We start from the raw sequence: 9677 nt of genomic DNA, 5'->3' as shown, positions 1-9677 counted from the left end.
CATTTATTTATTCACTTATTCATTTATTTAAAATTCAATCTCTAAATAATTCTTCAAATTTCCAATCTCTAAGTTCAATTCCCAAGTTCCAAAATTTCAATTTTCACAATTATTTATCCAATCATTATTATTTTTGATATTATTATTATTCCATTCATTTATTTATTCACTTATTCATTTTTTTTAAATTCCATCTCTAAATAATCCTCCAAAATTCCAAATTTAATTCCCAATTTTACAAAATTCCGACTTTCACATTTGTTTATTTATTATCATTATTGTTATTATATTTATTATTATTATCATTTTATTTATTTATTTATTTTTAAAAATCCCACCTTCAAATATTTTCCAAGATTCCAATTTCTATAATTTAATTTTCACTGTTCCAATTCTCAAATGATTTTCAAAATTCCAATTTCTTTCAAATTTAATTTCCAAAAATCCAATTCTTAAATTTAATTCCTAAGACTCCAATTTTCAAATAATTTTCGAGACTCCAATTTCCAAATAAATTTCGAGACTTCAATTTCCAAATAAATTTCGAAAACCCAATGTTTTTTTGAACAGTTTTAATTCCACTCTGGTTTTCAAATAACCTTATTTTTTTCCCGATCACCAATAAGCACGAAGGCGATTTCCATAATTCCGAGACAATGGAATTTGTGAGATTAATTCATACAAGATCAATTGGGTTTTGGTGGGACTCGACATATATGGCTTTCTCATTGATTTATTGATTACTATGCTTGATTAACTTACTTTGTTCTATGACATACACACGATTATTCTATGCCTATTTACTAACATTTGTTTTCCATGAAATAAATCGGTTCATCACTCAGGTATGTTTTTCGCCTCTCATATTCATTCAGGTGTTTTGTTTCGATTTTCATTCGATATCCATTGACCTACTTATTAATTGTCATGATTGCTTCATTTTATTAGTAGAGACTCATTTTTAGGGACTTAGAGGAGTGCTACGGTGTTTACCGTACCTTCCTGATAAGTAACCTGACCCCCAAGCCCGATCCGTTTTTTCGCAGACCACCTTTTCCGAAAATAAGGAGTCACACTTAGGGTTTTTATTTCTTATTTTGGTTTCCCTTTAAAAAGAATAAAACAAAAAATAAGGGGCGACTCCAAGTCGTTTTCTAGTAAATAAAATCATTTTCAAATAAAAAAATCGAGCTCGCCATTGAGTGGAAAACGCATGAGTCGAAATGCGGGGTCTACAAAATGGTGACTCTACTAGGTATCATTTAGAGGGTCAAGCTTGAACTTAAAATGAAGCAAATGTGGCGTTTGATGAGTCGATCAGTGGGTACTCATCTTTTGATTACACATTGAGAGTCCTTAATGTCATTGCATGCATGCTCAGCTATTATACTCATTCGGGACGTTTAACGTGCTGATTATGATGATTGATTTGTTTTGATTGCGGATTTTGAGATATCTACTTCTTTCGTGCTTTATTGCTATATTTGTTTGGGATGTAAACATGCTGATTATATCGTTTGCATATCTTGTTTTGCTTGGCATAGCGACTCTGATTTTGACATGTTTATTATGATCCCTTCTCATGTATAGACTCACCATTGCATATCATTTGACTTGTCATATTGTTTCTCTGTATTGTATATTCTCTTGATCGTCTTCGAGCATGATATCTGTGTCATTTCTCATCTGATTGTCATAGTTTGTATGTGGATATGAGTGATATATTTTGTACTCTACTTGACTGTATGTCGCATGACTGCCCTCCTTCTACGTGATTGCATGTTGTTTGTCCATGTGGGCCTCACATCTATCCACTTACCTCCAACTCCCTTGGTTTCGGTCATCCCCTTCATTTTGGTTCTCACTATTGCAAGTGTGAGGCCTTGTGTGTGTTTGTTACTCTGACCGAGCCAAAGATTAGGAGTAGGGTCTAGCGACAGGATGTATCGATGTTTAGGAGAATTCTAGAGGTGACCAACACTTTGATGTCAATTAGACTCCGATCATTGAAGATCTGTATAGTCCTGAGCTAGGTTTCATGGATATTTGTGTAGCCAGTGTGTTTTCTTTTCTGTTTGATCTTCCTAGGGTTTTTGAATGCACCCACACCGTTCACTGTGCACTCCAGTTGACCATTGAGCGTTGAGAGTTTGAAAGGTTTCACTATAGGAAACCCCCTGGGATGTCAAGGTAGTGCATGTGTGGAGGTGATGACCACCTTGCATGGAAGTACCCCGTCTCTTCAGAGGCATGCAGGAGGTTGCGTACCGTCGGAAGGTATGATCGCTTCTGCTAGGGATCTTTTAAAGTCCACCCATATCCATTAGAGCCATTTCGACCTTGTAGGTTGAGCTGTAGATCATTTGATTAGGGCTCCCTCTCTACATGTGGGTGCATCTGAGGGCCTTCAGAGCCTCTATAGTCACAGTTTGGGTTCCGATACTCCTTCTTTAGTCTCCAGTTGAGAGTGCACAGAGATCAGTATGAGTTTGAGTATGGTTGGATAGTCCGTCTTTGCTTGGATACCTTGTTTGTTTCCATTCACATTATCATTTCTTCTATGCTTTCCCTGGGCCATATCCTTATTCATTTCTTCATGCTTTCCAAGATTGGATCTTTGTTCTTAGTTTGAACTTACCTTATTGGATCAGAGTAGAGAGGATATTGGTTCAATTTTCAGAGAGATCGGGTATGGATCAGCAGGTCATTACAGTTGATCAGTTTACAACCGTCATGACTTCTATCCAAGAGGCTTTGGCTAGTCTCAGACAGGAGATTAGCAACCAGCAAAGTAGATCGTCCATAGTTCAGGATGAGACACTTCATGATTCGTTGCCACCTTCACCGCCACCACCTGTTTCGACAGTGCCTCATGCCTCACCTTATGTATTGCATGAACATTCTGAGGTTGCTCTACCTGCAGCCATTCAGACCACAATCATTGATGATGCTCATGCACGTATAGACCATATTGAGCAGCGCATGAGGCAGTTGAGAGTGTCTGATGGATCAGCTGTTTAGGATGATCTTGAAGGTATGCTAGTGGCTAGTTTGCCGGCTAAGTTCAGGATGCCTGACATAGAGAGATACACGGGCATTGGTTGTCCTCACATCCACCTCCGACTCTATAGCACGATGATAAGAGCCCATGGTTTGGACGAGTCCCAGATGATCACTTTATTCCCACTATCTCTGAGTGGGGCGACCCATCGATGGTTTGCTTATTTGGAGTCCTCGAGATGTCAGACATGGGACAACTTGGCCCAGGAGTTTTTACAACAGTTTTCATTTAACACTATCGTAGATGTATCGAGGAGATAGCTCGAGGCTCTAAGACAGAGGACATATGAGTCTGTTTCATCATTCATCTCCCACTGGCGCGGGAAGATTGCCGAGATCATTGACATGCCTTTAAAGAGGGATCAGATACAGATGGTTTTGAGGAGTTTACAACCCAGGATTGCCAAGCATGTAGTCGAGGTACCATTCATAGATTTCGGTTATCTGGTTTTGGCTTTGTATGATGTTGAGGACGGTATTTTTAGAGGTTTGTGGACAGACTCTTCCCTTAGTGATGTCAAGGGGAAGAAACAGAGGGCAAAGATCAGTTGATGTGAGTGCTATTGGTTCTACCAGTCAGAGGCCTCATAGGCGTCATCTGCTAGTTTCACAGTTTCCTAAGACTCATCCTTCTTATGCGCCTCATCAATATAGGCCACGGGCACTTCGTTCGACTTATGATCAGACTTACATGTCTCAGACACTAGCTTTGCCTTACTATGCCACCAAGGGCACGAAGAGACCTCCTGTTTCATATTCGGCCACAAGACAACCATGTTATACGGCGTAGTTCGCTACGAGACCTACATATTCCCATCCCAGGCCCAAAGCTCAGCAGACCTCTGCTCCATTTGCTTTGAGGATGTAGAGACAGTTTTCATAGTTAGGCATGTCGTTGAGCCAGACTCTTCGAAAGCTTATAGAGGTCGGGTTATTGACTGCTCTCACTCCTAGGCTGCCACCTTAGCCTGTTCCACCTCAGTTCAGGATGGACCTGCACTGTGCATACCATTAAGGGCCTGGACATGAGACCAATCACTGTACCACTCTTAGACATGCCATCCAGGATCTGATCGACCAGGGTTTGGTTCACTTGGGTTAGCCAAGTGTAACCACAAACCCATTATCGATTCACACTGCACACGCGGTTCCCTTTCCGATCGATAGCATGCACTCCATCAATTTTGTTGAGTTTGATGACGACATCCACACGTTGAGTTGGGATGAGTCGGAGCCAGAGCCCATAGTATCATATGAGATTTATGAGATGAGCGAGGTGACTTTGGGACCTCGGATGCCCGTTCCTTTCAGACTAGTTCCCGAGGCAGTATCAGTACAGACGGCCACTGTCGAGCCACTGATTTTCCCGTATTACAGTGTCCAGACGCCTTTTGTTTTGATTCCAGATGTCGATGAGGTTCAGGCTCAATATGTTGATGATGTTCACACTTCTAATGTACAGTATGTTATCCGTGGGGGTAGAGTGGTATGATAGCAACCCCCCTCAGTCGCTAGACCCTTGGAGGGGACGTCTTCCCAGGAGGAGGTCAAGATGGAGGATGATGAGATTTTGAGGTAGTTACAGAGCACTCAGGCTCGCATTTCTATCTAGAGCTTGTTAGCATCTTCCAGCACTCATAGAGATGCATTGATTCGAGCCCTGAGCTAGATCAGAGTCGAGACTGCTACCACTCCGGAGGGGTTGATCATATGATGATGGCCGGTAGAGCCACAAGCATAGTGTTCTCAGACGACGACTTGCAACCGGAGGGCTTAAGCCACACACGTCCACTCTATATATCTGTTGGTTGTTCAGGCCGTCGAGTTCCATAAGTCTTTTTGGACAGTGGCTCGGCCCTGAACATTTGTCATCTGGCCACGACCATCGCTCTCGATTACGCACCATCTGATTTTGGTTCCTCCACTCAGACCGTTCGAGCATATGACAGTACTCAGAGGAAGGTTATGGGAACTCTGGAGATTGAGCTGTTGATAGGTCCGACCACTTTTGTCACTTTGTTTCAGCTTTTGAGGATTCCTACATCCTTTAACCTGCTTTTAGGCTGACCTTGGATCCACAGAGCCGGGGTCATTCCTTCTTCCCTTCATTAGAAGGTGAAGTTCATTCACGACGACCAAGTCGTCATAGTAACGTCTGTGAGAGATATATTCATTTCTGCCGAGCCGGTACTTCAGATCAGTCACAGTGATGATGACCTACTTCTGACCGAATTCACATTTGAAGAGGTGCAGACCCTAGAGATAAAGGATTTCTACCAAGACTTTGTGGCCATGTCGTTTAATCATCACAGTAGCATAGTGGTGCTCGACATGATGAGGGGCATGTCTTATCTTCTCGGCATGGGTTTGGAGCGGCACCAGCATGGGCCAAGTGAGTTCATGACTTTCCCGGATCACGATGTACCATTTGGACTCGGATTCATTCCCACTGAGGTCAATTATTGATATATGACCCGATTGCACAAGGAGAGGGTGAGGGCTTTACTGACTCATACGCTGTTTGATTATCCTTTTTACCCGTACACCTTGAGCTTGACAGGTTACTTCGTGAGGGCATTGGAGCCACAAACACCATCAGATGGTATCATTGGGGGACTCAGCACTACTCAGGAGACCGAGCTTCAGCGCCTCGTCCAGCAGTTGCGATTGAGTGATGGAGCCCTTGGCACTTCGACTTCTGCGTTGACTGCCCCTCCATTTCCAGATCACCTGAGCCTAATGACGTTTTGTTTCCCGGATGAGATCGATGAGCACAGGACATTTGCCGAGATCAGAGACATAGTGGACGGAGCTGTGCCACGTGACGAGTACGTTGATGAGATGTTCGCAATGAGCTTGAGCCAAATCGAGGAGATAGCCCAGCTTGAGCTTGCTTCACCATTTGATCTTTTTAGGGTGTCTGCCATCGAGATCACTGAGGAGATCCAGACTGCCCCTACTCCAGAGATTGCCGAGGATGTTATAGTTATTGATAGTTTATTTGATGACCCTATTGGCCTAGTTAAGGGAGCGTCCGACTTTGTGGACCAACCTCTTTCCTTTGATGTTTTATTGAGATTTGTCTCCCATCATGACGATATTTATGACTCTTCATTTATGGATTTGAGCATTTTCGACTATTTGCCTGTCTCTTGTGATATTGCTTTATCTGCACCCTCTTTACCCACACCACAGATATTTGATATAGATGATGAGATTACGCAGCCTGATTCAGATGATGACTCATTTTCTGATTCTGATCCAGACTCCATGGATCAGAGAGTTTCACCCGCTATAGGAGGCCCAGAGATCCTTGATTTTGGTACAGCAAACCAGCCCAGGAAGTTGAAGATCGGATCGGATTTATCTACGGATGAGATGGACAGCCTCATCCAACTGCTCAGATCATACTTGGACGTTTTTGCATGGTTCTATGAAGACATGTTGGGCCTTGATCCATCTATCATCTAGCATCGTTTGCCACTCCTGCCCCATGCAAGACCGGTTAAGCAGAATTTGAGATGATTGCACTCTCGTTGGAGCTTGTAGGTGAAATAGGAGATCTAGAAGCAACTCAGTGTGGGATTTTTATCAATGGTCGAGTACCCCGAGTGGTTGGCCAATGTCGTCCTTGTTCCCAAGAAGGACGACAAAGTGAGAGTTTGTGTTGATTTCCGAGATCTCAATAAGGCCAGTCCTAAGGATGATTTTCCTCTCCCACACATCAACATGCTAGTTGACAACATAGCAGGTCATTCGATATTGTCCTTTATGGAAGGATTTTCTAGGTACAATCAGATTCTGATGGCTCCAGAGGACATGGAAAAGACGTCCTTCATTACCAAGTAGGGTACTTATTGCTATAGAGTCATGCCATTTAGATTGAAGAATGCAAGAGCCACCTATCAGAGATCAGTGACCACCCTCTTCCATGACATGATGCATCGGGATGTTGAGGTTTATGTAGACGACATGATAGTAAAATCCTAATATAGATCAGATCACCTATCAGCTTTAAAAAGGTTCTTTGACAGGATCAGGCAATTCAGATTGAGGCTGAATCCCAAGAAGTGCACTTTTAGAGTGACTTCTGGGAAGCTCCTTGGATATATGGTCAATAAGAGAGGCATAGAGGCAGATTCGAACAATATTAGAGCTATCCTTGACATGCCTGCACCAAGGACACAGAGAAAGGTCAAAGGCTTCTTGGGTAGACTTCAATACATCAACAGATTCATTGCTAGATTGACAGACATCTGTGAGCCCATTTTTCGACTCTTGAGGAAGAGTCAACCTACGGTTTGGGATGATCAGTGTCAGCGGGCAATTGAGAGGATCAAAGAGTACTTGTTGTCACCTTCAGTCTTGGTACCTCCTACACCAGGCCGTCCTTTACTCCTATACTTGTCAGTCTCAAATGTGGCTTCGGGTTGCATGTTGGCTCAGCTCGATGATTCAGGCAAGGAGCGAACCATTTTTTTATTTGAGTAAGAGGATGCTAGACTATGAGACGAGATATGTCATGATTGAGCGCTATTGCTTGGCATTGGTTTGAGCCACTCGTCGATTGAGACATTACATGACCGAGTATTCAATGCATTTGATATCCCGTCTAAATCCTCTGAGATATTTGTTTGATAGGCCCACTTTGGTCGGTCGTCTCATGAGATGGTCAGTACTTCTGACTGAGTTTGACATCCATTATGTCACTCAAAAGTCCATCAGAGGGAGCATTGTTGCAGATCACTTAGCCTCATTACCAGTTTTCGATGGTAGAACCATTGATGATGACTTCCTAGATGAGGATGTCGCTGTTGTGACTAGTTTGTCATGTTGGTGCATGTACTTTGATGGTGTAGCCAACCATTCTGGATACAGGATAGGTGTCTTGTTGATATCCCCTCGTGGTGATCACATTCCTAGATCTGTTCGTTTGGCATTCTCGGATCGACATCCTGCCATGAACAACATTGTTAAGTATGAGGTGATTCATGCCTAATTGGTGTCTCAGCTGATGAGTGTCCAACTGGTGCTCCTTGATGGCGGGTGTAATCAACAAAATTTTTAACCTATAACACCATGAACTAGGGTAGCAAATACAAAGCTACTATAACATAGTGGCTCTAGGATCGTTCCACTGGGAAGGGTACTCAAGGTTGAAAATGATACCAATTCAAAGTGAATTGGTGCTGTTTCATTTCAAGATTAGCTTAAGAAATAAAACACAAACTTTGGTTGAAAAAGGTTTGGACTAAGATTAACAACACAACAAGTGATGAAAATAACTTAAGGAGAAAAGCATTCCTTGGAGATTCAGGTATACAGGGGAGGTTCCTCATGCAAAAGCATAGCTCCGGTCAGTTGGTTCCTTTCCTCACATTAGAGAATTAACATAAAGTCAATTCTCTAACAGGTGCTGCACAAATGCATCCCTCAATTGGGTTTCAGCTTTAATTCTCTCACTGATGCAACTTGCAATGGTTCGAGCCTCTCACTTAGCCTTTACCATTCAAGGTGATCTTTAACCTTGGATTACCCGTCAAAAGCTCGCAAGAGGTAACTAATGGATGTCTCCTAAGAGTCCAAAAGCTTACCAAGTGTTGGCTATTCTAGAAAATCCTACCTTCAAGTCACCTACCAGAGGCTCGCAAGGGGTAAACTAGTGCATCTCCATGGTTAGAGATCACTTGCCTTACCAAGTATTGGCCCAGGTGACTTCAAGGCGTTTTAAGTTAACTAAAAACATTAGAAACCATTCACGGGACACACTTTCTCTTCATTCATAGCTGAAACCACAAAGCTTCTGATTCTTGCACTTGGAACCTTTCCCGGTAACCTTAACTCCAAGGAACTAAAAGGTTTATCTACTCATTCTCTGGGGAAAGCTCCTCAGAGAGTGCATAACTTAGTAAAATAAGTAAAAACACAATCAAAGTGAGAAGGTAAAGCAGAGCTCAAGCTCTGTGTATTTCTTCCTTTGAGACTTTTTACAAAAGGTTCAACACCCTCAGAACAGGCTCCTCGGGCTCTATTTAAACCAAAATTACAATGATAGCTATTACATAGATATTTTTGCCAAATTCCTAACTTAAAAGCTAAGGAATCCTATCATTGGTGACTTACAAGGAGAATTTGGGCATTTAGGCAACAAAAATCTAATGAAAAATATCTCCAAGTGTCGGTTACAAATATCGGGAAGCACTAAGGACCATTTCGCAGGTGAAAAGTGAGGTCTGCGAAATTTCGCAGGTGAACCACAAGGGCTGCGAAATTTCTTCATAGCAACCAGCTGATTCAACACCTCAGCGAAGTTGACTTCCATCTTGTGGTGTTTGGCTTCCATCGCGTCGTGAAGCTTCAGGGGAAATCCATAGTACTGTACAAAAAGGCTGCGAAATATCTCGCAACAAAATGGTGATTTCGCAGCACTTTTCTGAAGCCTTCCTTTAGCTTGGAGCAGTTGCCTTTAAAATGCTGTAACTTCCTCATTTTAACTCCGAATTGCACACAGTTTGAAGCATTGGATTGTTGACTTCCTAAGCTTTCAAATGACATATTGTATACATAAAATGGACATTCGGAAGTGCTCCAAAAGTGGCTGCAGTGACTGTCATCAA

This window comes from Vitis riparia, chromosome 13, assembly GCF_004353265.1.
Source record: "Vitis riparia cultivar Riparia Gloire de Montpellier isolate 1030 chromosome 13, EGFV_Vit.rip_1.0, whole genome shotgun sequence".
NCBI classification, from domain to species: Eukaryota; Viridiplantae; Streptophyta; class Magnoliopsida; order Vitales; family Vitaceae; genus Vitis; species Vitis riparia.
This window is presented reverse-complemented; position numbering follows the sequence as displayed.